Source organism: Rhamphochromis longiceps, linkage group LG3, assembly GCF_057381845.1.
Source record: "Rhamphochromis longiceps isolate RC_006_pf linkage group LG3, R_longiceps_female_GT1.1, whole genome shotgun sequence".
Taxonomy (NCBI): Eukaryota; Metazoa; Chordata; class Actinopteri; order Cichliformes; family Cichlidae; genus Rhamphochromis; species Rhamphochromis longiceps.
In genome coordinates this window covers 8,727,287-8,755,125 of record NC_140559.1, presented here as the reverse complement: position 1 = coordinate 8,755,125, position 27,839 = coordinate 8,727,287, and the positions used below count along the sequence as shown (strand labels likewise).

Sequence of the window (27,839 nt, the reverse complement as noted above, 5' to 3'; positions counted from 1 at the left end):
GCTTTATATCCTCACCTATCGACCCTAACAGTAGAAGACGCGCACCATGTATTGTTTTGTGGCAAATTTCTTCTGAAAGCATTTTTTGTAAGTCAACAGAAGAGGTTTTTTTCCCACTATGTTGAAGTAATTTCTTGTAAACACACATTTCTCTTGTGTTCTTAACAGTTCTTCCACCCTCTTTTTTGGTATTTTAGACAAAAAAAAGGGGTCGGTTTAGGCACAAGTTGTGGGCCGGTTAGCTCAGCTGGTCAGAGCGTGGTGCTAATAACGCCAAAGTCATGGGTTCAATCCCCATACTGGCCATTCCAGTATGGAAGGTGCTGTCTCATGGTAGACTGTGGTTTTGTTTGGTGGGATCCAAGAAAAAAACTTCTGCCAACTTCCAGGTGACAGATCGGGCCACGTAAGCTTTATGACGTCCATTGGCAGTTGATACTCTGGCTTAGTGGGTGGATCCACTGTGCATGTGGCAGGTAGGACTACGTTTTTAAGAGCGTGATACATGGGAGAAATGCTGTGGCATGCACTTATTTCAAGCAACAATCAATTATTTCAAGCAACAATCAAGCAATATCCACCAGCCACGTGACCAACCCAACACCAGCAGTTGGCTCAAGCAGACTCCAACGAACGTTCGTGAAAAGTGGGAGCTTCTGCCAGACCACGTGGCCTAACGGACAAGGCGTCTGACTTCGGATCAGAAGATTGAGGGTTCGAGTCCCTTCGTGGTTGGTTGTGAGTCCTTGAGGAGCAGGCATGCGTTCGCAGCATGCCAACCTCAGCTCCTTTATGTCATCCAAAATTGCTACGCTGTTGTCAACTTCATGTCCTTCAACAGAGACTCTACGAGTTCTCAAACGAGGCTCGAATGGCCAGGTTGGGGACTGAAGCCATGAAGTTGGCCTTATCAGTGCCAGGCTCCAGTAGTCTTGGCTTAGAAGCAACCATAGAAAGTCAATAACATGCCATGACCTCAAGCGACACGGGTGAAAAAATCACGACTTGGAAGCAGGCTGTTGGTGGAACTCCACCTGCATAGGTGGCTTCTGATCAGTGGGAGCTTCCAAGAGTTGGCTTTCATTGGTACAGCTTGAAGTAATTTCTTGTAAACACACATTTCTCTTGTGTTCTTAACAGTTCTTCCACCCTCTTTTTTGGTATATTAGTCAACAAAAGGATTAATTTGCACACAAGTTGTAGGCCAGTTAGCTCAGCTGGGCAGAGCGTGGTGCTAATAACGCCAAGGTCATGGGTTCAATCCCCATACTGGCCATTCCAGCAGCCATCTAAGGTGCTGTCTGGTGATAGATTGTAGATTTTATTTGGTGCGATCCAAGAAAAAACCTCTGCCAACTTCCAGGTGAGTGATGTACGCAACTACAAATGACAGCAAACCACAAAATTCACTGACACATGACACGCTAATGAATACATTACATGCTTAGCTACAATCTCCAAATCACTTTTCCAGCTACTTTCTGGATAAATCACTCATTTCCAAAGTCTGACACAGCATACTGCATCAAAAACTGCTGCTTTATATCCTCACCTATCGACCCTAACAGTAGAAGACGCGCACCATGTATTGTTTTGTGGCAAATTTCTTCTGAAAGCATTTTTTGTAAGTCAACAGAAGAGGTTTTTTTCCCACTATGTTGAAGTAATTTCTTGTAAACACACATTTCTCTTGTGTTCTTAACAGTTCTTCCACCCTCTTTTTTGGTATTTTAGACAAAAAAAAGGGGTCGGTTTAGGCACAAGTTGTGGTCCGGTTAGCTCAGCTGGTCAGAGCGTGGTGCTAATAACGCCAAAGTCATGGGTTCAATCCCCATACTGGCCATTCCAGTATGGAAGGTGCTGTCTCATGGTAGACTGTGGTTTTGTTTGGTGGGATCCAAGAAAAAAACTTCTGCCAACTTCCAGGTGACAGATCGGGCCACGTAAGCTTTATGACGTCCATTGGCAGTTGATACTCTGGCTTAGTGGGTGGATCCACTGTGCATGTGGCAGGTAGGACTACGTTTTTAAGAGCGTGATACATGGGAGAAATGCTGTGGCATGCACTTATTTCAAGCAACAATCAATTATTTCAAGCAACAATCAAGCAATATCCACCAGCCACGTGACCAACCCAACACCAGCAGTTGGCTCAAGCAGACTCCAACGAACGTTCGTGAAAAGTGGGAGCTTCTGCCAGACCACGTGGCCTAACGGACAAGGCGTCTGACTTCGGATCAGAAGATTGAGGGTTCGAGTCCCTTCGTGGTTGGTTGTGAGTCCTTGAGGAGCAGGCATGCGTTCGCAGCATGCCAACCTCAGCTCCTTTATGTCATCCAAAATTGCTACGCTGTTGTCAACTTCATGTCCTTCAACAGAGACTCTACGAGTTCTCAAACGAGGCTCGAATGGCCAGGTTGGGGACTGAAGCCATGAAGTTGGCCTTATCAGTGCCAGGCTCCAGTAGTCTTGGCTTAGAAGCAACCATAGAAAGTCAATAACATGCCATGACCTCAAGCGACACGGGTGAAAAAATCACGACTTGGAAGCAGGCTGTTGGTGGAACTCCACCTGCATAGGTGGCTTCTGATCAGTGGGAGCTTCCAAGAGTTGGCTTTCATTGGTACAGCTTGAAGTAATTTCTTGTAAACACACATTTCTCTTGTGTTCTTAACAGTTCTTCCACCCTCTTTTTTGGTATATTAGTCAACAAAAGGATTAATTTGCACACAAGTTGTAGGCCGGTTAGCTCAGCTGGGCAGAGCGTGGTGCTAATAACGCCAAAGTCATGGGTTCAATCCCCATACTGGCCGTTCCAGCAGCCATCTAAGGTGCTGTCTGGTGATAGATTGTGGATTTTATTTGGTGCGATCCAAGAAAAAACCTCTGCCAACTTCCAGGTGAGTGATGTACGCAACTACAAATGACAGCAAACCACAAAATTCACTGACACATGACACGCTAATGAATACATTACATGCTTAGCTACAATCTCCAAATCACTTTTCCAGCTACTTTCTGGATAAATCACTCATTTCCAAAGTCTGACACAGCATACTGCATCAAAAACTGCTGCTTTATATCCTCACCTATCGACCCTAACAGTAGAAGACGCACACCATGTATTGTTTTGTGGCAAATTTCTTCTGAAAGCATTTTTTGTAAGTCAACAGAAGAGGTTTTTTTCCCACTATGTTGAAGTAATTTCTTGTAAACACACATTTCTCTTGTGTTCTTAACAGTTCTTCCACCCTCTTTTTTGGTATTTTAGACAAAAAAAAGGGGTCGGTTTAGGCACAAGTTGTGGTCCGGTTAGCTCAGCTGGTCAGAGCGTGGTGCTAATAACGCCAAAGTCATGGGTTCAATCCCCATACTGGCCATTCCAGTATGGAAGGTGCTGTCTCATGGTAGACTGTGGTTTTGTTTGGTGGGATCCAAGAAAAAAACTTCTGCCAACTTCCAGGTGACAGATCGGGCCACGTAAGCTTTATGACGTCCATTGGCAGTTGATACTCTGGCTTAGTGGGTGGATCCACTGTGCATGTGGCAGGTAGGACTACGTTTTTAAGAGCGTGATACATGGGAGAAATGCTGTGGCATGCACTTATTTCAAGCAACAATCAATTATTTCAAGCAACAATCAAGCAATATCCACCAGCCACGTGACCAACCCAACACCAGCAGTTGGCTCAAGCAGACTCCAACGAACGTTCGTGAAAAGTGGGAGCTTCTGCCAGACCACGTGGCCTAACGGACAAGGCGTCTGACTTCGGATCAGAAGATTGAGGGTTCGAGTCCCTTCGTGGTTGGTTGTGAGTCCTTGAGGAGCAGGCATGCGTTCGCAGCATGCCAACCTCAGCTCCTTTATGTCATCCAAAATTGCTACGCTGTTGTCAACTTCATGTCCTTCAACAGAGACTCTACGAGTTCTCAAACGAGGCTCGAATGGCCAGGTTGGGGACTGAAGCCATGAAGTTGGCCTTATCAGTGCCAGGCTCCAGTAGTCTTGGCTTAGAAGCAACCATAGAAAGTCAATAACATGCCATGACCTCAAGCGACACGGGTGAAAAAATCACGACTTGGAAGCAGGCTGTTGGTGGAACTCCACCTGCATAGGTGGCTTCTGATCAGTGGGAGCTTCCAAGAGTTGGCTTTCATTGGTACAGCTTGAAGTAATTTCTTGTAAACACACATTTCTCTTGTGTTCTTAACAGTTCTTCCACCCTCTTTTTTGGTATATTAGTCAACAAAAGGATTAATTTGCACACAAGTTGTAGGCCGGTTAGCTCAGCTGGGCAGAGCGTGGTGCTAATAACGCCAAAGTCATGGGTTCAATCCCCATACTGGCCATTCCAGCAGCCATCTAAGGTGCTGTCTGGTGATAGATTGTGGATTTTATTTGGTGCGATCCAAGAAAAAACCTCTGCCAACTTCCAGGTGAGTGATGTACGCAACTACAAATGACAGCAAACCACAAAATTCACTGACACATGACACGCTAATGAATACATTACATGCTTAGCTACAATCTCCAAATCACTTTTCCAGCTACTTTCTGGATAAATCACTCATTTCCAAAGTCTGACACAGCATACTGCATCAAAAACTGCTGCTTTATATCCTCACCTATCGACCCTAACAGTAGAAGACGCACACCATGTATTGTTTTGTGGCAAATTTCTTCTGAAAGCATTTTTTGTAAGTCAACAGAAGAGGTTTTTTTCCCACTATGTTGAAGTAATTTCTTGTAAACACACATTTCTCTTGTGTTCTTAACAGTTCTTCCACCCTCTTTTTTGGTATATTAGACAAAAAAAAGGGGTCGGTTTAGGCACAAGTTGTGGGCCGGTTAGCTCAGCTGGTCAGAGCGTGGTGCTAATAACGCCAAAGTCATGGGTTCAATCCCCATACTGGCCATTCCAGTATGGAAGGTGCTGTCTCATGGTAGACTGTGGTTTTGTTTGGTGGGATCCAAGAAAAAAACTTCTGCCAACTTCCAGGTGACAGATCGGGCCACGTAAGCTTTATGACGTCCATTGGCAGTTGATACTCTGGCTTAGTGGGTGGATCCACTGTGCATGTGGCAGGTAGGACTACGTTTTTAAGAGCGTGATACATGGGAGAAATGCTGTGGCATGCACTTATTTCAAGCAACAATCAATTATTTCAAGCAACAATCAAGCAATATCCACCAGCCACGTGACCAACCCAACACCAGCAGTTGGCTCAAGCAGACTCCAACGAACGTTCGTGAAAAGTGGGAGCTTCTGCCAGACCACGTGGCCTAACGGACAAGGCGTCTGACTTCGGATCAGAAGATTGAGGGTTCGAGTCCCTTCGTGGTTGGTTGTGAGTCCTTGAGGAGCAGGCATGCGTTCGCAGCATGCCAACCTCAGCTCCTTTATGTCATCCAAAATTGCTACGCTGTTGTCAACTTCATGTCCTTCAACAGAGACTCTACGAGTTCTCAAACGAGGCTCGAATGGCCAGGTTGGGGACTGAAGCCATGAAGTTGGCCTTATCAGTGCCAGGCTCCAGTAGTCTTGGCTTAGAAGCAACCATAGAAAGTCAATAACATGCCATGACCTCAAGCGACACGGGTGAAAAAATCACGACTTGGAAGCAGGCTGTTGGTGGAACTCCACCTGCATAGGTGGCTTCTGATCAGTGGGAGCTTCCAAGAGTTGGCTTTCATTGGTACAGCTTGAAGTAATTTCTTGTAAACACACATTTCTCTTGTGTTCTTAACAGTTCTTCCACCCTCTTTTTTGGTATATTAGTCAACAAAAGGATTAATTTGCACACAAGTTGTAGGCCGGTTAGCTCAGCTGGGCAGAGCGTGGTGCTAATAACGCCAAAGTCATGGGTTCAATCCCCATACTGGCCATTCCAGCAGCCATCTAAGGTGCTGTCTGGTGATAGATTGTGGATTTTATTTGGTGCGATCCAAGAAAAAACCTCTGCCAACTTCCAGGTGAGTGATGTACGCAACTACAAATGACAGCAAACCACAAAATTCACTGACACATGACACGCTAATGAATACATTACATGCTTAGCTACAATCTCCAAATCACTTTTCCAGCTACTTTCTGGATAAATCACTCATTTCCAAAGTCTGACACAGCATACTGCATCAAAAACTGCTGCTTTATATCCTCACCTATCGACCCTAACAGTAGAAGACGCACACCATGTATTGTTTTGTGGCAAATTTCTTCTGAAAGCATTTTTTGTAAGTCAACAGAAGAGGTTTTTTTCCCACTATGTTGAAGTAATTTCTTGTAAACACACATTTCTCTTGTGTTCTTAACAGTTCTTCCACCCTCTTTTTTGGTATTTTAGACAAAAAAAAGGGGTCGGTTTAGGCACAAGTTGTGGGCCGGTTAGCTCAGCTGGTCAGAGCGTGGTGCTAATAACGCCAAAGTCATGGGTTCAATCCCCATACTGGCCATTCCAGTATGGAAGGTGCTGTCTCATGGTAGACTGTGGTTTTGTTTGGTGGGATCCAAGAAAAAAACTTCTGCCAACTTCCAGGTGACAGATCGGGCCACGTAAGCTTTATGACGTCCATTGGCAGTTGATACTCTGGCTTAGTGGGTGGATCCACTGTGCATGTGGCAGGTAGGACTACGTTTTTAAGAGCGTGATACATGGGAGAAATGCTGTGGCATGCACTTATTTCAAGCAACAATCAATTATTTCAAGCAACAATCAAGCAATATCCACCAGCCACGTGACCAACCCAACACCAGCAGTTGGCTCAAGCAGACTCCAACGAACGTTCGTGAAAAGTGGGAGCTTCTGCCAGACCACGTGGCCTAACGGACAAGGCGTCTGACTTCGGATCAGAAGATTGAGGGTTCGAGTCCCTTCGTGGTTGGTTGTGAGTCCTTGAGGAGCAGGCATGCGTTCGCAGCATGCCAACCTCAGCTCCTTTATGTCATCCAAAATTGCTACGCTGTTGTCAACTTCATGTCCTTCAACAGAGACTCTACGAGTTCTCAAACGAGGCTCGAATGGCCAGGTTGGGGACTGAAGCCATGAACTTGGCCTTATCAGTGCCAGGCTCCAGTAGTCTTGGCTTAGAAGCAACCATAGAAAGTCAATAACATGCCATGACCTCAAGCGACACGGGTGAAAAAATCACGACTTGGAAGCAGGCTGTTGGTGGAACTCCACCTGCATAGGTGGCTTCTGATCAGTGGGAGCTTCCAAGAGTTGGCTTTCATTGGTACAGCTTGAAGTAATTTCTTGTAAACACACATTTCTCTTGTGTTCTTAACAGTTCTTCCACCCTCTTTTTTGGTATATTAGTCAACAAAAGGATTAATTTGCACACAAGTTGTAGGCCGGTTAGCTCAGCTGGGCAGAGCGTGGTGCTAATAACGCCAAAGTCATGGGTTCAATCCCCATACTGGCCATTCCAGCAGCCATCTAAGGTGCTGTCTGGTGATAGATTGTGGATTTTATTTGGTGCGATCCAAGAAAAAACCTCTGCCAACTTCCAGGTGAGTGATGTACGCAACTACAAATGACAGCAAACCACAAAATTCACTGACACATGACACGCTAATGAATACATTACATGCTTAGCTACAATCTCCAAATCACTTTTCCAGCTACTTTCTGGATAAATCACTCATTTCCAAAGTCTGACACAGCATACTGCATCAAAAACTGCTGCTTTATATCCTCACCTATCGACCCTAACAGTAGAAGACGCACACCATGTATTGTTTTGTGGCAAATTTCTTCTGAAAGCATTTTTTGTAAGTCAACAGAAGAGGTTTTTTTCCCACTATGTTGAAGTAATTTCTTGTAAACACACATTTCTCTTGTGTTCTTAACAGTTCTTCCACCCTCTTTTTTGGTATTTTAGACAAAAAAAAAGGGGTCGGTTTAGGCACAAGTTGTGGGCCGGTTAGCTCAGCTGGTCAGAGCGTGGTGCTAATAACGCCAAAGTCATGGGTTCAGTCCCCATACTGGCCATTCCAGTATGGAAGGTGCTGTCTCATGGTAGACTGTGGTTTTGTTTGGTGGGATCCAAGAAAAAAACTTCTGCCAACTTCCAGGTGACAGATCGGGCCACGTAAGCTTTATGACGTCCATTGGCAGTTGATACTCTGGCTTAGTGGGTGGATCCACTGTGCATGTGGCAGGTAGGACTACGTTTTTAAGAGCGTGATACATGGGAGAAATGCTGTGGCATGCACTTATTTCAAGCAACAATCAATTATTTCAAGCAACAATCAAGCAATATCCACCAGCCACGTGACCAACCCAACACCAGCAGTTGGCTCAAGCAGACTCCAACGAACGTTCGTGAAAAGTGGGAGCTTCTGCCAGACCACGTGGCCTAACGGACAAGGCGTCTGACTTCGGATCAGAAGATTGAGGGTTCGAGTCCCTTCGTGGTTGGTTGTGAGTCCTTGAGGAGCAGGCATGCGTTCGCAGCATGCCAACCTCAGCTCCTTTATGTCATCCAAAATTGCTACGCTGTTGTCAACTTCATGTCCTTCAACAGAGACTCTACGAGTTCTCAAACGAGGCTCGAATGGCCAGGTTGGGGACTGAAGCCATGAAGTTGGCCTTATCAGTGCCAGGCTCCAGTAGTCTTGGCTTAGAAGCAACCATAGAAAGTCAATAACATGCCATGACCTCAAGCGACACGGGTGAAAAAATCACGACTTGGAAGCAGGCTGTTGGTGGAACTCCACCTGCATAGGTGGCTTCTGATCAGTGGGAGCTTCCAAGAGTTGGCTTTCATTGGTACAGCTTGAAGTAATTTCTTGTAAACACACATTTCTCTTGTGTTCTTAACAGTTCTTCCACCCTCTTTTTTGGTATATTAGTCAACAAAAGGATTAATTTGCACACAAGTTGTAGGCCGGTTAGCTCAGCTGGGCAGAGCATGGTGCTAATAACGCCAAGGTCATGGGTTCAATCCCCATACTGGCCATTCCAGCAGCCATCTAAGGTGCTGTCTGGTGATAGATTGTGGATTTTATTTGGTGCGATCCAAGAAAAAACCTCTGCCAACTTCCAGGTGAGTGATGTACGCAACTACAAATGACAGCAAACCACAAAATTCACTGACACATGACACGCTAATGAATACATTACATGCTTAGCTACAATCTCCAAATCACTTTTCCAGCTACTTTCTGGATAAATCACTCATTTCCAAAGTCTGACACAGCATACTGCATCAAAAACTGCTGCTTTATATCCTCACCTATCGACCCTAACAGTAGAAGACGCGCACCATGTATTGTTTTGTGGCAAATTTCTTCTGAAAGCATTTTTTGTAAGTCAACAGAAGAGGTTTTTTTCCCACTATGTTGAAGTAATTTCTTGTAAACACACATTTCTCTTGTGTTCTTAACAGTTCTTCCACCCTCTTTTTTGGTATATTAGTCAACAAAAGGATTAATTTGCACACAAGTTGTAGGCCGGTTAGCTCAGCTGGTCAGAGCGTGGTGCTAATAACGCCAAAGTCATGGGTTCAATCCCCATACTGGCCATTCCAGTATGGAAGGTGCTGTCTCATGGTAGACTGTGGTTTTGTTTGGTGGGATCCAAGAAAAAAACTTCTGCCAACTTCCAGGTGACAGATCGGGCCACGTAAGCTTTATGACGTCCATTGGCAGTTGATACTCTGGCTTAGTGGGTGGATCCACTGTGCATGTGGCAGGTAGGACTACGTTTTTAAGAGCATGATACATGGGAGAAATGCTGTGGCATGCACTTATTTCAAGCAACAATCAATTATTTCAAGCAACAATCAAGCAATATCCACCAGCCACGTGACCAACCCAACACCAGCAGTTGGCTCAAGCAGACTCCAACGAACGTTCGTGAAAAGTAGGAGCTTCTGCCAGACCACGTGGCCTAACGGACAAGGCGTCTGACTTCGGATCAGAAGATTGAGGGTTCGAGTCCCTTCGTGGTTGGTTGTGAGTCCTTGAGGAGCAGGCATGCGTTCGCAGCATGCCAACCTCAGCTCCTTTATGTCATCCAAAATTGCTACGCTGTTGTCAACTTCATGTCCTTCAACAGAGACTCTACGAGTTCTCAAACGAGGCTCGAATGGCCAGGTTGGGGACTGAAGCCATGAACTTGGCCTTATCAGTGCCAGGCTCCAGTAGTCTTGGCTTAGAAGCAACCATAGAAAGTCAATAACATGCCATGACCTCAAGCGACACGGGTGAAAAAATCACGACTTGGAAGCAGGCTGTTGGTGGAACTCCACCTGCATAGGTGGCTTCTGATCAGTGGGAGCTTCCAAGAGTTGGCTTTCATTGGTACAGCTTGAAGTAATTTCTTGTAAACACACATTTCTCTTGTGTTCTTAACAGTTCTTCCACCCTCTTTTTTGGTATATTAGACAAAAAAAGGATCAGTTCGCACACAAGTTGTAGGCCGGTTAGCTCAGCTGGTCAGAGCGTGATGCTAATAACGCCAAGGTCATGGGTTCAATCCCCATACTGGCCATTCCAGGAGCCATCCAAGGTGCTGTCTGGTGATAGATTGTGGATTTTATTTGGTGGGATCCAAAAAAAAACCTCTGCCAACTTCCAGGTGAGTGATGTACGCAACTACAAATGACAGCAAACCACAAAATTCACTGACACATGACACGCTAATGAATACATTACATGCTTAGCTACAATCTCCAAATCACTTTTCCAGCTACTTTCTGGATAAATCACTCATTTCCAAAGTCTGACACAGCATACTGCATCAAAAACTGCTGCTTTATATCCTCACCTATCGACCCTAACAGTAGAAGACGCACACCATGTATTGTTTTGTGGCAAATTTCTTCTTAAAGCATTTTTTGTAAGTCAACAGAAGAGGTTTTTTTCCCACTATGTTGAAGTAATTTCTTGTAAACACACATTTCGCTTGTGTTCTTAACAGTTCTTCCACCCTCTTTTTTGGTATATTAGACAAAAAAAAAGGGGTCCGTTTAGGCACAAGTTGTGGGTCAGTTAGCTCAGCTGGTCAGAGCGTGGTGCTAATAACGCCAAAGTCATGGGTTCAATCCCCATACTGGCCATTCCAGTATGGAAGGTGCTGTCTCATGGTAGACTGTGGTTTTGTTTGGTGGGATCCAAGAAAAAAACTTCTGCCAACTTCCAGGTGACAGATCGGGCCACGTAAGCTTTATGACGTCCATTGGCAGTTGATACTCTGGCTTAGTGGGTGGATCCACTGTGCATGTGGCAGGTAGGACTACGTTTTTAAGAGCATGATACATGGGAGAAATGCTGTGGCATGCACTTATTTCAAGCAACAATCAATTATTTCAAGCAACAATCAAGCAATATCCACCAGCCACGTGACCAACCCAACACCAGCAGTTGGCTCAAGCAGACTCCAACTGACGTTCGTGAAAAGTGGGAGCTTGTGCCAGACCACGTGGCCTAACGGACAAGGCGTCTGACTTCGGATCAGACCATTGCAGATTCGAGTCCCCTCATGGTTGGTTGTGAGTTCTTGAGGAGCAGGCATGCGTTGCTAAGTGCTGCTGGATGTTTGCTGGAAGCTGAGACCTGCTGTTATTTGACAGCTACTGGAAGTTGCAGGTGACTGCTTGAAGCAGAGTGCTGCTAGCAGCTGAGAACTGCTGCAGGGTGAGATCTGCCAGAGGTTTAAAGCTGCTTGAATCTGCTTGAGGCTTGAAGCTGCTTGAGTCACTTGAGTTTAAATTATACTACTCCTCATATTCAGTATGTTTGAAACCTTTCATCGGTCTGGTTAGTGCTTTTATTCTGTTGTTGCCAGAGGCGGAGCCAGACATTTGAAACACCCGGGGCTTAGCCCAAAAGGGTAGTATGCATGTGGGATTTTTTTTTTTTTTTTTTTTTTGGGGGGGGGGGGGGGGGGGGGGGGGTAGAAATTACTGAAAGATTAATTGGCTCTGTTTTGAGTTTTGTTCAAAAAACAATGACTTCATATAGGGAAAAATATATATCACATGTGCAGGACACCTTAAACTAGTTTTTTAATTAGGCAGCAAGGCAGAACAAAATCGGGGCTGTATCAAGACATGAGGACTAAACCCCAATTCAACCAGACCCAGAACTGATCCGGAATTAAAACAGGACTACAACAGTTCAAAATCAGGACTACTGAGGACTTAACCAAGACAGAACCAGAATCAGAACTAGATGATAGTAGCACTAAAAGTCATCATAGACCTGCAGTACATTTATTGTTTAATTCTACCAAAGTACAATATTTAGATTGAGAAAAGTTTATATAATTATTTAGCCTTGTTGTGCAAACAAGCCTGCAGAACTTAATAAATATAGAATTTGAAAAATAACAAACCTAAAAAGAAACACTAGGTACGAGATACATGAGGACGGTGATACTTTTGGTAAACAACCATTTGACTAACATGTGTGTCTCACCTGCTCTTGTTCCACCTCTGTTCTGTCCTCATTCTCCTCTCTCTCCCTCTCTGTTCCTCTCTCTCTCTTTGTGCTGACAATCATCAAATATACAGTTGAAACCACATATTTATGTACTCTTCAGATCAAAACACAAACACTTTTTTAATTGTAACATCAAATCAGACTAAATGTTTATTTTTTAGACTGATAAATCTAAAAAACATATTTGTTAACTTTAAGAGTAAAGAGAGAAACTATCTGTATTTCTTAATTGCAAATGGCACCAAATTGTATTCAAACTGAGCCACACTTATGGAGCTCCACAATTCTTTTCCTGGTGTTTTGGTTGACATCTTTTGATTTTCCCATGTCACAGAAAATTTACTCACATGGACTCTACTAACCTATCAGAAGCTTCTTCAGCTCAGAATGGAATCGTCTGGAGTTTCTTATTAGTTAACAATAAACTTAGTGTACATGTACTCCTAAATTTGATGAAAGTGATAAAAAATAGACAGCTCTGTCTCTCTTTATTCTGACATTTAACTAATTCAAAAGATATTTCAATATTTATCTAAAAGAAAAGTTTACTCTAAATTGATGTTGTACAGTAAAACTGTTTTATGTTTTCTCCCTAAAGTGTAAATATCTGGTTACAGATGTGAATATCCTGCTGAGTACTGAAATCCCTCTTATTTTGCATACAAATATACTGAACAACATACAAAGCATAATATATAAAATAACATTTACCTGAGTTTTTTCTTTGAAAGAAGCCTCTAATGTCCATTCTTATATTTCAGTACATAACTGAAACCGATTTAGTCGGGGAGGGTAAGAACTGAAAATATGAAATAAACACACGTAAGCTAAGACTCTAAAAAAAATAGCATTTGTTCGGCTTTTCATTTCGCCATTTGTTGATTCACTTGAAGAGCGAGTAACGTAATATTGGTCAAGTGATCAGTTTGATATCAATCTTTCGTGATGCACCGTCATATTTACATTATTTGTACGGTACGAATGATTTGCTTTGGTACCTGGTCAAACTTAAGCTCTCCTTACTATGGCTGGCTCCGTTTCTCCAACAGCGCACTCACTGCTGGCAGCAGCTACCCCGCCCCCTCGCTCAGTCGCTTAGTGCCTGAGCTCGGATCATACCAATATCAGGGGGGGATTCACGCACAGTCGTAAATTCCCACGGTGTGCACTATGTGCTTCGAATATTGTGTGTACTTTTTGTTTTATACAGTTGTCAGCCAGGCATCTAACTATGAAAAAAATTACACTCCAAAAGACCCCGGGCTTCTGACAAAACAACCCGGGCTTAAGCCCAGTAAGCCACCCCCACGCTCCGCCCCTGGTTGTTGCTGTAGCGGGTTGTCAAATGCAGTTATTCATCAGTTAGTCAATGACCAGAGAATTGATTGTTTTGTCATTATTTTAATCACATTTAAAGCTGGTTCCAGTTTCTGAAATGTGAAGATTTGTCACGGCTGGGGGCAGTCGTGTGGTGTATTGAGAAAAGGATCCAAAATGCAGGCACTGGCTGGGGTGCGAGTGAGTGTTTATTTACAGCGGTGATAAGGTGACAAAAACAGGAAGAGCAGAGCGGGGAGTAAACAACCTAAACATGGAAAACTAAAGAACAAAACTTAAACCAGACACTCACAATTAGGCTAACGAGACAGGGGAGAGGTAAAACTGAACACACTGACATGAGACATGAACTTTCAGAATTAAACAGGAAACTAACAGACACAGAGAACCAGACAGGACACTGAACTTGACAGGCAGACTCATGAGCAGACACAATAACTCCATGGACAGACAGAGGGAACACAGAGAAGTGGGAGCAGGCAGGCAAAGAACAGAAACCTAACAAATGGCAAAATCACAACAGAATACATACTCGGAATGAACAAAAGCATGATTTTCTTGATCATATATGATCTTAAACTTAATGTCTTTAAAGGTTTGAACTTTTAAAATGTAACAAAAGATTGAATCTTTGAGTTTTTTTTAATTGTTCTTATTGTATCTAGAGTGATGACATTTAATGTCATTTTTCAGATGACAGATGTGGAGGAGAGACATGTTTCTTTGCCCTAAGCTGTGTCTGGCAGGCAGAGCATCTCCACGCTCCACAAAGCTGATGCTTCTGATTTGGAGTAAATGAGCTGAGGGAGACATCTGGTGGACAAACACAGACATGACAAGAAGAAAGATTAAAGTGCAGAGGGGAGACAAACAGCTGGAAATACTTGTTGGAAAGGATTGTCATGCTTCAGAAAAACACACAGCACACACTCTAACAATCCTTTATTTGCACTGAAGGAGACACGTGAAGAAACCAAATCACACAATAATGACGTGAACACATTTATAGCCAGTGTTCAAGATGATGGATAGAAACGAAAATCATGGAGCATTTATGCATTTTTAGGTCTGTGTCACAGAAACTGTTCAGCTATTCTCTGTTTATTAGTCTATTTATTAGGAACCTCTGTTGGTTTTTATATGTAAAGCATTTTTCTTCTATCATTGAACCTTTTCAGGGTTTTCTCATAGTAGTTTTGGGGAGTTTTTAATTTTACAGATTTACAGCTTCAGAATAACTTTGTGATGTCCGATTAGAAAGTCTGTGTCCATGTGGATTTTTTTATATGAATGATGAATTTGTTGTATTGCATTTGAGTTCGATTTTTACTGATGGATGATCCAAGTCAATGCACACAGCAGCAAAAAGAACTACAGCAACACAACCGAGAACAAACGAGCAGCACAAACAGGAAAGCAAACTGAGAACAAAGCAGCAGGGTATCCCTCAGCAGCAGCTACAATATCTTCAGAGTGACAAACTGCATTTAGCAGAACACCAACTTCAATTCAAAGAACCGCAAACTGCAGTTTCTACAAACCCGCTAAATGACTCCACCTGAACAGGAGAGGAGCGCTTCCTGAACCGATGTTTGTCAAAACGTCACGCCGCTGTCAGATTGGCGTTCACGCTGCCGTCGCTCCAGTACAGCTGAGCAGACTGCAGCCGTGGGAGAGAGTGACTGTGTTTCGCACGCTCAGCATTCTGATCCTGGACTTCATGACAGATCTGCCACTGTGAGTAACACTGCTTCGTCTTCCGTGGACTCTGTATCTGCTACATCAGATGACTGTGTGTTTGAACTCTACAGACATTGTTCAGAGGGACTCCTCGGTGTCACGTTATTCACCGGTTGTCCTCGCTCGTGATCTTTGTGTTCCTGAGCCGTCAGACTCTGCTAATGCTCGCAGTGTTTTCTCTGAGTTAGCCAATATGGATTTTCCAGCTGTTGAGTTTGCTGAACAAAGGACTGTTACTCCACCCCAGACTCACCTCCACACTATCACTGGCATTGTATCCCCACTGGACTGTTTTCCTCCTCAGCCTGCTGATTCTGAGGTTTCACAGCCTGAGCCCAGCCACACCATCAACAGTTGTGAATAAAACAGTGCGTGCTGAGGAGCCTGGACATTAGTAATCCTGCTCCTGCATCTGAGACTTCCTGTGTTGATCCGCCAGTTTCCCAGTTTGTGATCTTTTCTGTGCCTCAGCTGGTAAACGTAAATGGTAGCAGAGTGCCACCTGCCATAGTTAAACTGGCTGAAATGCTGGAATTAGTGCCTCAGAAATAATGAATTAGGTTGGATTTTGTGTTTCACAGCCATTTATATGTAAACCAGCTCACCATGCTTTTGTGTCAGTCACTGTTAACACTGTTGTGGTATTGTTACACCCTTGGACTGTGCAGTTTATTCTGTGATGGCCTGTGAAAATACACCTGCTTCTGTAACCTCCTTCTGAGCTGAGAGTTACTGAGTTTGCTAAGCCTGAATCTGTGTATACAAAGACTGTTTCAAAGACTGCTATTTCGAACATGGACAGCTTAAGAACAGCAGAGTTGCTAAAACCAGCCTGCCATACGTCTGTCTCCTGAAACTGTGTTTGACACCATTAACCTAGTTTACCCAGTGACTGTTACTGAGCTCCGCTCTGCACCTTGCACCTACCCATACCATAGGTCAGTTTCTAGCTCTATTACCTGTTCAGGCTTTAGCTCCACTGCTAGCTGCTGAAAGCTCTAGTGAGCTTATTCAGTCAGCTGAGGACTGCATCTTTCTGACAAAGAGGACGAGCATCAAAATTTCCCCTCAGAGGTGAAAAAGATCATGATAAAGAAGACTTAAGGCGGCACCACAGAAGAGGGAGACTTTAATGTGGCAAAAGTACACACACGTTGTACTTAAGTAGAAGTACAGAAACCTGTGTTAAAAATGCTCCAGTAAAACTGATTCAATGTATTTACTTAAGTAAAAGTGAAAAAGTACAGGCTCTGAAATCTACTCAGTGTAAGACAGTAAAAAGTAGGTGAGCTCTGCCTCGTGAGCAGAGAAAAAGAAGGAAAATAAAACATGGCTCTATTTTCTGTTGCCTACGTTGTAGAGGGCGACTTTGTCCCTAAACAGGAAAATGAGGAGTCAGGAGTTAAAGTGGATTCAGCAGGTGGAGGAACCCTAAAATCAGCTGTAATGGCTCAGTGCCTGGAAAAGATCACAAATCACAATCATTTCTATTCAGAGCTCCAGTGGATTTTCTGAATGTACAGGCTGTGATCAGCTGACCTGCTGCTCTTTGTGGATTTACACAAGTGAATTCAACCAGATGTCAGCTGATGATTTTATGAGTTGAACAGGCTGATTTCCATTCTCTACACTGACAGTAAATTGTTTATGCTGTCTTTAGATTAGACACTATTCAGCTGCTCTGAAGGTGGAATTCAGTGAATCTAAGCGCCACAGTCACACACTGTTCTGTACTTTAAATCCATCACAGTGCAGCAAACTAACCTGTTTATCCTGCAGTAGCATGCAACCTTTAAATAACACAGTTAGTCTTCATCAGTTTGTTTAGCAGCACGTTTCAGAATATGAAAAAACATAATGTCACATGTACAGACCCAATATTTGATTTAAAAACTGAGCTTTAAATGTTACATGTGAGCTTTACCCCCTCCCTGTGAAATACAGCAGCTGGACCTTTAGCTACAACTCACTGTGACACAAACTGCACATGAAGAGTTTGTGTGTTTGCTGATGTTTGTTGAGCTGATAGAAACGTTGCATTTGAAATGTCCTCACGCTTAAAGTTTGATGCTTGAAGGCTGTCTTCATCCTGCTCTCTCAGGCTTTGTTCAATGTTGCAGTGAAACAGAATTTACAAAGACAAAAACAAAAAAAGACACGAACTGATCCACATCAGTTTATAACAATATTGAACACAGGCTGCAGCTGGACACTGACAGGTAACATCATTTTCACCTGCTGTTGCCTGGATGTGGAGCTGCACTGTAAACAAACACTGAAGCCCAATTCCATCAGAGTAGGAACAGAAATCTTTAACGAACTAAAATAATAAATTTCATCAGCTTCTCAGCCCCTGAATACAAGCAGACTAGTGGATCAGAAGGTTAGAGTTAGCTAATAATCTCTAATGTTTTTGATGCTATTTAGAGAACAGATAAAAACTTTTTTTCACAGCAACGTCGCCGTATTATCAGGACAGTTTGAACTTTTGCTGTATTTCAGTTAAAGTGTGTTTTAAATCTGCATCACTGATTTGTGCCATGACATGATCTCTTCATCGTCTTTCTGCCACAGCAAAGAAAGTCTTAATTAGGCGATTAATGACAAACCAGCCTCTGTGTGAGCGCACTGTAACATCATGATACCATAAACACTGCATATGAAACTTGTTCTCATCTGTCCTGTATGTCATCATTAGGCAAGTTAAGAAAATATAATGTTTAATGATAATTCCAGAAAATAATACTAACATCTGGTATTATTACTAGTATTAATATAGTAGTAGTAGTATTTTTAGAGGTGCTCTGATTAAATTTGGGGGCGCTTGAACACCTCATAGGAGGAGTTATGAAAAAAGTGAAACCAAACGGAGCAACTTGTCATAGTCGACCTGGACCGGTTCTAGACAAGCATATATAAGGGGGCAGACCGAAATGTAAAGGGGGCAAATGGTGGAAGTGGAGGCAGGAAAGGGGTGGGGTTGGGTGGGGTGTTCTTAATAACTGTTTTTGTCATGTAACTGAATTGCACTTTGTCAGGCCTCTACCCTAAGACTAGACCAACTTGGGTGTCCCACCTGAAGGCTGGTCTAACTCTTAGGGTCACCGAGGCACGCAAACCCCCTGACCACATTAAGGTGGTAATCCGTCAGGGGGGAAACAGAAAAACAAAACAACCAAAATATTCCTCATCTATCACGGTTTGCCGGGGCAGGCCGTGTGGATAAATAACGGACCCAAGATGCAGACTGCTTAAGTGGAGGGTGAGCTTTATTTACAACCGGAGAAGTACAACAAAAAGGGGTGGCGAGAAACAGAACGGTAAAAACTCTAAACTGGGAAAACTAAACACAAAACCAGAACGCGAGCGAGGGTACCTTGCAGGGAGAATGACCAGGAAGCCGGAGGCATAAACACAGAATGGCGTAAGGGAAATGACGCAGACGAACCAGCAACTACCATGACAGAAGACACAACTTAAATACACTCAGAGAACACAAGTGGGGAACACAGCTGGGAGGAACTAGGCTAACGAGACAGGAGAAAGGTAAAACTGAACACTTTGACATATGACACAGACCTTCACAATAAAACAGGAAACTCAGACACAGGGAGACAAGACGTTGAACTAAACAGACAGTTTCACACACAGACGGGGTGACACCATAGACAGACAGAGATACAGATGCAGACCGAATATAACACGTAGAACTCAAACAACAATAATCATCATGATAATAAACTGGAAAATGATAATAATAAACTTAAAGCGCTGGGTCACCGACCCAGGACCATGACATCATCAGATTCTAACAACAACTAAACAACAACTAACAACTAAAAGCACTAATTAGATGCCTTATATTAAATATATCCAAGCCCAGCAATAATACATCTTACTATTGCTAATATTAACAAAACTAAAAAGGGTAGGCGATGTTATTTAAAAAATACAGTTCACCAAGTCTTAAAAAATAAAACTCAAAAATAGAATTAAAAAAGAAAATAAAGAATAAATTAAACTATCCATCCAGATCTTTACAACCAACAACATCAAATCCATCTTCATTGAATGGCCTAATTCTCAAATAAATTTGTAAAATAAAGATTAAAATAAGACTTCTCAATATAGCCAATATTTACAAAACTAAAACGGGTTGGGATAGTAATGAAAAAAAAAATCACCAGCTCTTGAACAAAACAGATTTTGTCATGCTTTAAACTTATTTGTTTCGCAAGGGACTGAAGTCTGTTTGCAACTAAACAGCTCCACTCTCCTTTCTCCTCGGTCCACTCTACAACAACAGTCTCCTGTTTACCTTTCCAAAAACACTCTTACAGAGTCATCCATATCCAACTTATTTGTTATGGACTTCTCATGGACCAAGGTCACCAAATTCCTCTTTCTCTTATGTTGCAAAACTAAATAATCTTTGCTAAAATCACACTTTGTGTCGCGTCTGACAGACACAAGTCCCCCAGTCGGCAGCTGGCAGCAGACAGGCTCACAGTGGTGCTTGTGGGATTGAGAAACACGTCTTTTCCAGACTGAGGCCACGTCCACACCAGCCCGGATAGATTTGAAAACGGCGTCTTTGTCTGAAAGCACTCCGCGTCCACACTAGTGTTTTCAGCTGTTTTCACAGAGTTGTGCATCCACATTGAAAGGGTTGAAACTCTTACGTCCCAGTACTGCGCATGCGTGAAACGCAAGACGATTCGACCTGCCTCATTTCTGTCTGCCGCTTATTTACTTCCCGGCTCTTAGAAACGTCTCTTTGAAAAGCGCAGAGTTTTTTTAAATGGACTAACAATGAGGTGGAGTTGTTGCTGCGAGTAACACAAAAGTACAAAGTTGCAAAAGCGAGTGAGAATCATGAATCATGCAGCGGCCAACAACGGTCCAAGCATGGGATTTCTCTCCTGGAAATGTGCACATTATCTTTTCCTTTCTATTGGTAGGTGGCACAGTGCACGTGTGGCAAGTAAGCAAGCTAGAAGACTGGCAATGCTGGGTATCCAGTTACAGAAGCAACACATTAACAAGAGAAGTCTGAGTAAAACCAACGTTACTTTCCCTAGTAACTAGTTACTCTGAAAGTAATGAGTAACTTGAAGTAACTGAGTTACTTTTGATATAAGTAACTAGTAATGTAACTAAGTTACTAATTTAAAGTAACTTACCCAACACTGTACATAACATTCATCAATCTTCAAACATTAAAGAAGGAAAACCTCTGGGGGACAAACCCAGTTTGATCCGGATGGATAATTGATCCAACATGTCTATTTAATCTGTTTGCCAAAATTTTAGTGGAAATTTTCATATCCAAATTCAACAAAGCAATATGTCGATAAGAGGAACATTCTGTTTCATCCTTTCCTTCTTTCAATAACAAAGAAATATTAGCGCACGGCGGAATGCTTGAGTATGGAAAGAATGCTTAAACATTCTCAATAAAAGCAGGGCCACCTTTTCAGAGTATTTTTTATACAATTCAATGCCAAACCCATCTGGGCCTGGGGACTTTCCACTGGGGAATGACTTAATAGCTTTCGAAACTTCTTCAACAGTAATATCTGAGTTTAAAGCCTCTCCTGCAGCGTCATTCATTGTCAGGAGATCCTGCTTCCCAAACCAATGAGAAATATTGCCCCAAGATTTCGACATATAGAGCTCTTCATAATATTCTCTAAATCGCTCATTAATAGCTTTAGGGCTAATTAAAATTTCGCCTGATCTTGATTTTATTTTGTGTATAGCCCTACTAGCCTGTAGGCCTCTCAGCTGCCGAGAAAGAAGCTTATGGGGCTTATCTCCAAACACAAAATGCTTCTGTCTGATCCTAAATAGCTGATCTGTTACTTGACACGATAAAATTGTGGTTTACTCAAACTTCCTTTTAATGATGTCTTGAAACAAAGAGGGACAAGAGGAGGCCTTGTGGTCCTGTTCTAACTGTGTTAATTCAGCTTCTATTTCAAACAGGCGTTTCTGGCGTCCTTTTTTTAACGAGGATACAAAAGAAATAATTTCTCCTCGCATGTTTCCCATAGAATCGAATCAGAAACGTCTTGTTTATCATTAGTTTCCAAGAATTCTGATATTTTAGTTGTCATAAATCGGCAAAAGGATTTCTCAGACAGGAGTGACGGGTGAAAACGGCAGTTGTTTCGTACCACAGAAGTCCAGGACTAAAGATCCAAGATCAAGATATTATGATAAGTTGAGCATACAACTTTAGACATCAATTTAGAATCAAGCAAAAAAATAATCTATTCTGGAGTACGATTTGTGCACTTGTGAAAAACAAGAGTAATCTCTATCAGTGGGGTTACACAGTCTCCAAACATCAACAGGTTAGTAGAACTCAACATATTATTATTCAGAACAGTCGAAGCGTTAAACAACTGGGAGGTTTGAGTGGATCTAACCAAGAGTTTATCAAGTACACAATTAAAATCGCCTCCTAAAATTACACGAGTATCAGCGAGACTAAGTAATAAATTAAATATTTGTTGAAAGACAGATCATAATTATAAAGCCAGGACGGTTTGCCACTTCATTTTACACGTTAAAGCAGGGGTGTCAAACTCAAATACACAGTGGGCCAAAGTTCATAACTGGATCAAAGGAGCTTGCAAAGAAAAGCGTCTGGACTTCTTTAAGTTACTTGAAGACGTTTCACCTCTCATCCGAGAAGCTTCTTCAGTTCTGCACCAGTTCATAACTGGATCAAATAATCATTGAAAAAAAATCTTCCTCCAAATATAACAAGGAATCTTTTCTTATGGACTCAAACAAGTTTTGCTGAAAAACGAAATATGGAACAAGCAAAGCTTAATACTAAACAATATATAAAACTAATATAAACTTAATATTGCACACATGCAAAATCAAATTTCCAATTAAATAACAGATCAGTTGAAGTCATTTCTTAAATAAAAATTGCATTTGCAGCATTCTGAATTAAATTTTTAATTTAATTAAATTAATTTTTTTCATCATATTCTCCCACCTGTTCAGAAAGCTCCTGTTTTCTCCCTTTCTTTTTGCCACTTTGGGATTGGTAGCATGTAGGGATGGGTATCGTTTAGGTTTTATCCAATACCAGTACCAAACCAGTACTTTTGAAACGGTGCCGGTGCTTAAACGGTGCTCAAACTGGTGCTTAAAGAATGGAGAACACAAAATTGGTCCAAAAACCTCTCATGTTCAGCTGTTTTTTTGTAAAAAGATAACAATGTTAGCCTTTTCTGCAGCTATAGGGGCATATATGGTATCACTCTTGGCTGGAAGCAGTGCTTAAACAATGGAAAAAACACAAACTTTGTCCAAAAACCTCTCATGTTTAGCTGTTTTCCACTTTTTCTTTGGTCATTTTAGCCTTTTTGGCCAGGGTGAAGGGAGTATCTGCCATCAAACAAGAAGACAGCCGCATGGTACAATGGTGTTTGCTAGTTCACCTTACATGCATTAATGTAATAACGTGGTTAGCCTACTCAACGTACATTACACACGAACAACATTAAGCTACTCATGCAGAGAAGAACACCTGCTGCTGCATCATCATCCTCATCATTTCTGCAACACTGGCAGGGCTAGGGGCCAGGACTCTGCTCTTCTTTAGAGAACCGTCTCTTTCTGCTCGGCTCACTAAAAAGAGCCGGCTCTTTCGGCTCCCAACTGGCTCTTCAGGTTGTTTTGTTGCTTTAATTAATTTATTATTAAAATCATGCACAAAAGGAATTTCTAATGTAAAAAAAGTGGTTACGTACAAACTCCAAAGAGCATGTACAAAGTCCAAAACACATTTCTAGCGTTAACTGAACTTCCAAAACACAGCTATCGAGATCACTTAAATTACACAATTTAAAGCTGTGTTCTGTGGCTGTGATAAGATCCCCCGTGGGCAGTCCTTGGACTGTTTCACTGTGATGTTTTCTTTTGCAGTGGTTTTAGTTTAGCTCCTGTTTACAGTGAGGACAAATGATTATGGTTTTCTTCTTGTGTATGCTCTGTGGAGGATGCACTCAGAAAAATTCATCTGATTCTGTCTCCCTGTTCATCTCTGTCCCTACAAACACACAAACGCAGTCAGGTCAGCCCAAACTTTATAGTCGATGCTCATTACCACAGTATTGTTAAGTAATGCTGCTGCTTCATTTGGGCTGCTAACAGGCTGCAGACATTAGCATGGTGGTAGCTGTGTTGTAAAAATTGTGCTGTTTTTCACATCTTGTGGACTTCTACCTTAATAAAACAGTCAGTTTGAGATTTACCTGGTTTAGTCTGAGTTTGCTGAACTGTAAAAGTAGCTAAAACAAAGCAGAGCCTGCGTTACCTTTGACCTGCTGTACTTACTGTAGCTGTTTTTGGATCAGCTGACTGCTTGTGTCTTTTGCCTCTCGTTTCCAGAAGTGCACAGTTACTTACTGCAAGTAATTCTTCAAATACAACCCCAGTAAATTAAATAAACATATCCGATGTTAGATTTTTATAAAAGCTTGAGAATGGAGTAGAAACTGGCACGCTAAAAAACAAATGCGGCGTTGGACAACACAGACAATGAGGCGGTTTCCAGGAGAGCGGGGACTCTAAGTTTGGTTTTTCTTTCCCTTCCCGCTTCCTTGTTCAGACGCACCATCACACATGACTAATTTATCAGAACAGGCAGCAGCAACACTCACGGTGCCTGTAATCTGTGAGAGATGAGACTGTATTGTCAGCACACTGGTTTTTTTCCCTTATCAGCTTTCTTCTTATTTCCTGTTTTATGGCAGTTTGGCTTTGTCTGCATGTATGACTGTGTGCTGCCTCATGCAAACAGGGTGGGCTGCAGGGGTCACGGTTTGCTACACAGCGTAGCTCCATCAAGACGAACAAAGCAAAGAAGGAGCAGTGCCAAGACCGCTGAAATCAAAGACCAGGTTCAGGACTGGGCTTTGTTCCAAGAGGCTGGGTCCGTTTTGCTGGTGCAGGGGGTCTGAGTGCTGAAAGAAGTGTCTGGAGCCTTTGTATGCAGCATGTCTCCTCATCCCGCCCCTTTGAAGTCTGCTTGCTTTTGTCCTTTACATAACTTGATTGAATTTTTTGAACAGCTAATTCTTATGGATTTTGTGAGCAAAAGGGTGGGGGAGGGAGGAAGACAGAAATGCCCCCCACCCAGAATTCCACAGGAGAGCAACAGGAAGGCCAACATGATTGGCCACAGGGGAAATGACGGACACGAGCGAGCCAAAAGCATAGCATCCATGCACGTGTTTGAATTATGGCAGCTCTTTGCAAATTTGATGACAATGGCTGGGAGGTCGAGGATCCCTCTGTAAACAGAGGCCACGTACACTCTGGTGGTCTTCACTTTGTTGTCAGCTTCCCCGCTGGGAGAAACGGGAATGAGTTGAGGAGGAAAAACTATTCGTGAGCTGGAACCTGATTTTTTTTTGTGATTTCATTAATTTTGATTATCTTCACTTTGCAGTTATTTCTGTGTGGGTCAATGTGCATATTGTATGTTTGAGGTGAATAAATGCCATAACGTGACACGATCTCAATTCCAAGAAAAGCTGGAACGCTCTAAAATGTAAAACTTCATATTTCCATATTTTATGGACAGTAGAACAAACGTTTCAGCTGAGATCCCTGCATGTGTATTCTGTTCATCTGGATGTTGCATTTTCACTGAGTGACCACATCACTGCTTCAGCCTCAGCTGACTGCAGGTCACATGATGACCAAAACGTGGTCATCATGTGTCTCTCTTCTGGAGAAGAGAGACACGTATGTGAGAATGCTGTTTGTAGATTACAGCTCAGCATTCAATACCATCGTTCCCTTGAAGCTGGACAGGAAACTGCAGGATCTAGGACTGAGCAGCTCCCTCTGCAGCTGGATCCTTAGCTTCCTGTCTGACAGACGCCAAGTGGTCAGACTGGGCAGCATCACCTCATCCCCCATCACACTGAACACTGGTGCTCCACAGGGGTGTGTACTGAGCCCTCTCCTGTACTCACTCTACACCTACAACTGCACAGCCACTAACAACTCCAACATCATTGTGAAGTTTGCGGACGACACTACAGTGGTGGGTCTTATCACCAACGGTGATGAGACGGCTTACAGGGAGGAGGTCAGCGCCCTGACCCACTGGTGTCAAGACAACCATCTCACCCTCAACGTCGCAAAGACAAAGGAGTTGATAGTGGACTTCCGGAGGTGCAGAGAAGTACACACCCCCATCACCATCAACGGCGCTGCTGTGGCGAGAGTGAGCAGCTTCCGGTTCCTTGGTGTACATCTGGCTGAGGATCTTACGTGGTCAGTACACACAAACAAAACAGTGAAGAAGGCGCAGCAGCGCCTCTTCTTTCTCAGGAGACTGAAAAGATTCGGCATGAGCCCCCGCATCCTCAGGACCTTCTATCACTGTGCCATTGAGAGCATCCTCACTGGATGCATCACCACCTGGTATGGCAACAGCACCGCCTACAACTGCAAAGCTCTCCAGCGAGTAGTGCGGTGCTCTGAACGGATAATTGGAGGTGAGCTTCCCTCCCTCCAAGACATCTACAGGAAGCGGTGCCTGAGGAAAGCGGGGAGGATCATCAAGGACTCCAGTCACCCCAGCCATAAACTGTTCAGACTGCTTCCATCAGGAAGGAGGTTCTGCAGCATCCGGTCCCGAACCAGCAGACTGAGAGACAGCTTTTTCCATCAGGCCATCAGACTGCTGAACACGTCATAGACACCTCAGCTTCACTACTGGAACTTCAACATTATGCACTCCATACTGTACAGTAATGCCACTGTTTTGCACATATTCAACTCTGTATATTTTTATATATTTTATTTTATTATTTTTTTTACTATTTAATTTGTAAAAATGTGTATACACACACACACACACACACACACACGTAGAAAAACATTTAGTATACACATCCAGAAATGCATACACTATTATATATTGTACATATATTTATTAGTTTCAGGTTGGCCATTCTTGTATTTTGCTCGTTTGTGTTGTTGTGTTTTGCACATCTCTGTTGCTTGTGGGGCTCGCACACAAGAATTTCACTCGCATGTGCTGTGCCAGTGTGCCTGCACATGTGATGTGACAATAAAAGTGATTTGATTTGATTTGAAAACTAAACTAACAGTGGGTCAAAAGCTCTGTTTCATGGTCAGCAGTAGAGATGGCCCTGTCCCAACTTTGAGATGCATCGGTTAATATTTTATTAGCTTAGTTATCCAGCTTAGAGTAATTAACCATTTAACCAAATTGATGATAGTAGCATTCATTGCATCGGTCCTATTAGCACTGCAGTCCTCAAGGAACTGTGTTATTGATGTCGGATATCTTCTTTATCTGCAAGGCTTCATCTCAACGGATTCACGTCACTGAGCCAAAGTCTGATGAGTCTGTATGTGGCTGCTTGAACTTGGTTACTTACAAAGGGTTTGTAAACATGCAGATCGAGCTGCTACTGTGTTCAGTGATAAATCCGCTGTGCTAACATGCTTGTTTGTAAACAATATGCCAAGGTAACTCAAAGAACACTTTTTTAAATGAATTAATATTTATTTTGTTTACAATTTACGATGAAATCAGTCAGTTGCACTTGCTTATGTGTAGAAGTGAAGGAAGTGTGTTTTCCCCAAGCAGCCTGCCTTCACAGCTGCAGGCAGTGATACGAGTGAGGAAGGGCAGATGTGTCATCATGTGCAGAGGTTTGTGTGGAGGTGAGGGTGGGGTTTGGTGGGTGGGCAGTTTTTCACTTCCTTGGCCTTATGCCAGTGTGACAGTCGATGTCTCTGTGTCTCTTCTGCGGGAGGTTATTTTGAAGGTCTCCCAGTTTTATTGGAGGAAGTGTTTGCCGGACCGCTGAAGCGTTCTCCCACCCCTCGGTTCCATTCTTCCTTTGTACCCAGCTCCTCTCCCTCAGCTACATTTTCTCAAGCGAGAATGGCTTAAAGGAGTCTCAGTGGGGACTTTCCCTTTTAGTTTAAAAAAGCAACACAAAACCCTCGTGGCTCGTAATGAAGCCTTTATCGTGTCCACCAGAGATAATGCAGTTTAAATAAATGATTACAATAGCAGTAGCAATGGTAGCATGAAGGGGAGACTACAATGATCCTAGCACATGCTTCCACTATGCTGTGCAGATGAGCTCATTTAGAACATCAGCAGAAACATGGCACCTCCATCCCCGGGATGAAACATCCCGCTGTTTCCTGCAACACCCAAGATGATCGTCCAAGACGTCTTATCCACAAAGCAGTTGGAAAACCTGGTGAGGGGTGGGTGATGTT

The 27,839-nt window shown here is 42.9% G+C and overlaps 22 non-coding genes across 22 annotated transcripts; all 22 read left to right on the top strand.

The window, feature by feature from the left end:
- Nucleotides 1-232: 232 nt before the first annotated feature.
- trnai-aau (transfer RNA isoleucine (anticodon AAU)) lies at nt 233-306 on the top strand. Its single transcript has one exon. It is a non-coding gene; the product is annotated as a tRNA-Ile (tRNA).
- A 356-nt stretch (nt 307-662) lies between these two features.
- On the top strand, nt 663-735 carry trnar-ucg (transfer RNA arginine (anticodon UCG)). Its single transcript has one exon. It is a non-coding gene; the product is annotated as a tRNA-Arg (tRNA).
- Nucleotides 736-1,202: 467 nt separating this feature from the next.
- On the top strand, nt 1,203-1,276 carry trnai-aau (transfer RNA isoleucine (anticodon AAU)). Its single transcript has one exon. It is a non-coding gene; the product is annotated as a tRNA-Ile (tRNA).
- A 492-nt stretch (nt 1,277-1,768) lies between these two features.
- trnai-aau (transfer RNA isoleucine (anticodon AAU)) lies at nt 1,769-1,843 on the top strand. The gene has a single exon. It is a non-coding gene; the product is annotated as a tRNA-Ile (tRNA).
- Nucleotides 1,844-2,199: 356 nt separating this feature from the next.
- On the top strand, nt 2,200-2,272 carry trnar-ucg (transfer RNA arginine (anticodon UCG)). Its single transcript has one exon. It is a non-coding gene; the product is annotated as a tRNA-Arg (tRNA).
- Nucleotides 2,273-2,739: 467 nt separating this feature from the next.
- Nucleotides 2,740-2,813, top strand: trnai-aau (transfer RNA isoleucine (anticodon AAU)). The gene has a single exon. It is a non-coding gene; the product is annotated as a tRNA-Ile (tRNA).
- A 492-nt stretch (nt 2,814-3,305) lies between these two features.
- On the top strand, nt 3,306-3,380 carry trnai-aau (transfer RNA isoleucine (anticodon AAU)). The gene has a single exon. It is a non-coding gene; the product is annotated as a tRNA-Ile (tRNA).
- Nucleotides 3,381-3,736: 356 nt separating this feature from the next.
- Nucleotides 3,737-3,809, top strand: trnar-ucg (transfer RNA arginine (anticodon UCG)). Its single transcript has one exon. It is a non-coding gene; the product is annotated as a tRNA-Arg (tRNA).
- A 467-nt stretch (nt 3,810-4,276) lies between these two features.
- trnai-aau (transfer RNA isoleucine (anticodon AAU)) lies at nt 4,277-4,350 on the top strand. The gene has a single exon. It is a non-coding gene; the product is annotated as a tRNA-Ile (tRNA).
- A 493-nt stretch (nt 4,351-4,843) lies between these two features.
- On the top strand, nt 4,844-4,917 carry trnai-aau (transfer RNA isoleucine (anticodon AAU)). Its single transcript has one exon. It is a non-coding gene; the product is annotated as a tRNA-Ile (tRNA).
- A 356-nt stretch (nt 4,918-5,273) lies between these two features.
- Nucleotides 5,274-5,346, top strand: trnar-ucg (transfer RNA arginine (anticodon UCG)). Its single transcript has one exon. It is a non-coding gene; the product is annotated as a tRNA-Arg (tRNA).
- Nucleotides 5,347-5,813: 467 nt separating this feature from the next.
- trnai-aau (transfer RNA isoleucine (anticodon AAU)) lies at nt 5,814-5,887 on the top strand. The gene has a single exon. It is a non-coding gene; the product is annotated as a tRNA-Ile (tRNA).
- Nucleotides 5,888-6,380: 493 nt separating this feature from the next.
- Nucleotides 6,381-6,454, top strand: trnai-aau (transfer RNA isoleucine (anticodon AAU)). Its single transcript has one exon. It is a non-coding gene; the product is annotated as a tRNA-Ile (tRNA).
- Nucleotides 6,455-6,810: 356 nt separating this feature from the next.
- Nucleotides 6,811-6,883, top strand: trnar-ucg (transfer RNA arginine (anticodon UCG)). The gene has a single exon. It is a non-coding gene; the product is annotated as a tRNA-Arg (tRNA).
- Nucleotides 6,884-7,350: 467 nt separating this feature from the next.
- trnai-aau (transfer RNA isoleucine (anticodon AAU)) lies at nt 7,351-7,424 on the top strand. Its single transcript has one exon. It is a non-coding gene; the product is annotated as a tRNA-Ile (tRNA).
- A 494-nt stretch (nt 7,425-7,918) lies between these two features.
- Nucleotides 7,919-7,992, top strand: trnai-aau (transfer RNA isoleucine (anticodon AAU)). The gene has a single exon. It is a non-coding gene; the product is annotated as a tRNA-Ile (tRNA).
- A 356-nt stretch (nt 7,993-8,348) lies between these two features.
- Nucleotides 8,349-8,421, top strand: trnar-ucg (transfer RNA arginine (anticodon UCG)). Its single transcript has one exon. It is a non-coding gene; the product is annotated as a tRNA-Arg (tRNA).
- A 467-nt stretch (nt 8,422-8,888) lies between these two features.
- On the top strand, nt 8,889-8,962 carry trnai-aau (transfer RNA isoleucine (anticodon AAU)). Its single transcript has one exon. It is a non-coding gene; the product is annotated as a tRNA-Ile (tRNA).
- A 491-nt stretch (nt 8,963-9,453) lies between these two features.
- trnai-aau (transfer RNA isoleucine (anticodon AAU)) lies at nt 9,454-9,527 on the top strand. The gene has a single exon. It is a non-coding gene; the product is annotated as a tRNA-Ile (tRNA).
- A 356-nt stretch (nt 9,528-9,883) lies between these two features.
- On the top strand, nt 9,884-9,956 carry trnar-ucg (transfer RNA arginine (anticodon UCG)). The gene has a single exon. It is a non-coding gene; the product is annotated as a tRNA-Arg (tRNA).
- Nucleotides 9,957-10,423: 467 nt separating this feature from the next.
- trnai-aau (transfer RNA isoleucine (anticodon AAU)) lies at nt 10,424-10,497 on the top strand. Its single transcript has one exon. It is a non-coding gene; the product is annotated as a tRNA-Ile (tRNA).
- Nucleotides 10,498-10,991: 494 nt separating this feature from the next.
- On the top strand, nt 10,992-11,065 carry trnai-aau (transfer RNA isoleucine (anticodon AAU)). The gene has a single exon. It is a non-coding gene; the product is annotated as a tRNA-Ile (tRNA).
- Nucleotides 11,066-27,839: the final 16,774 nt, after the last annotated feature.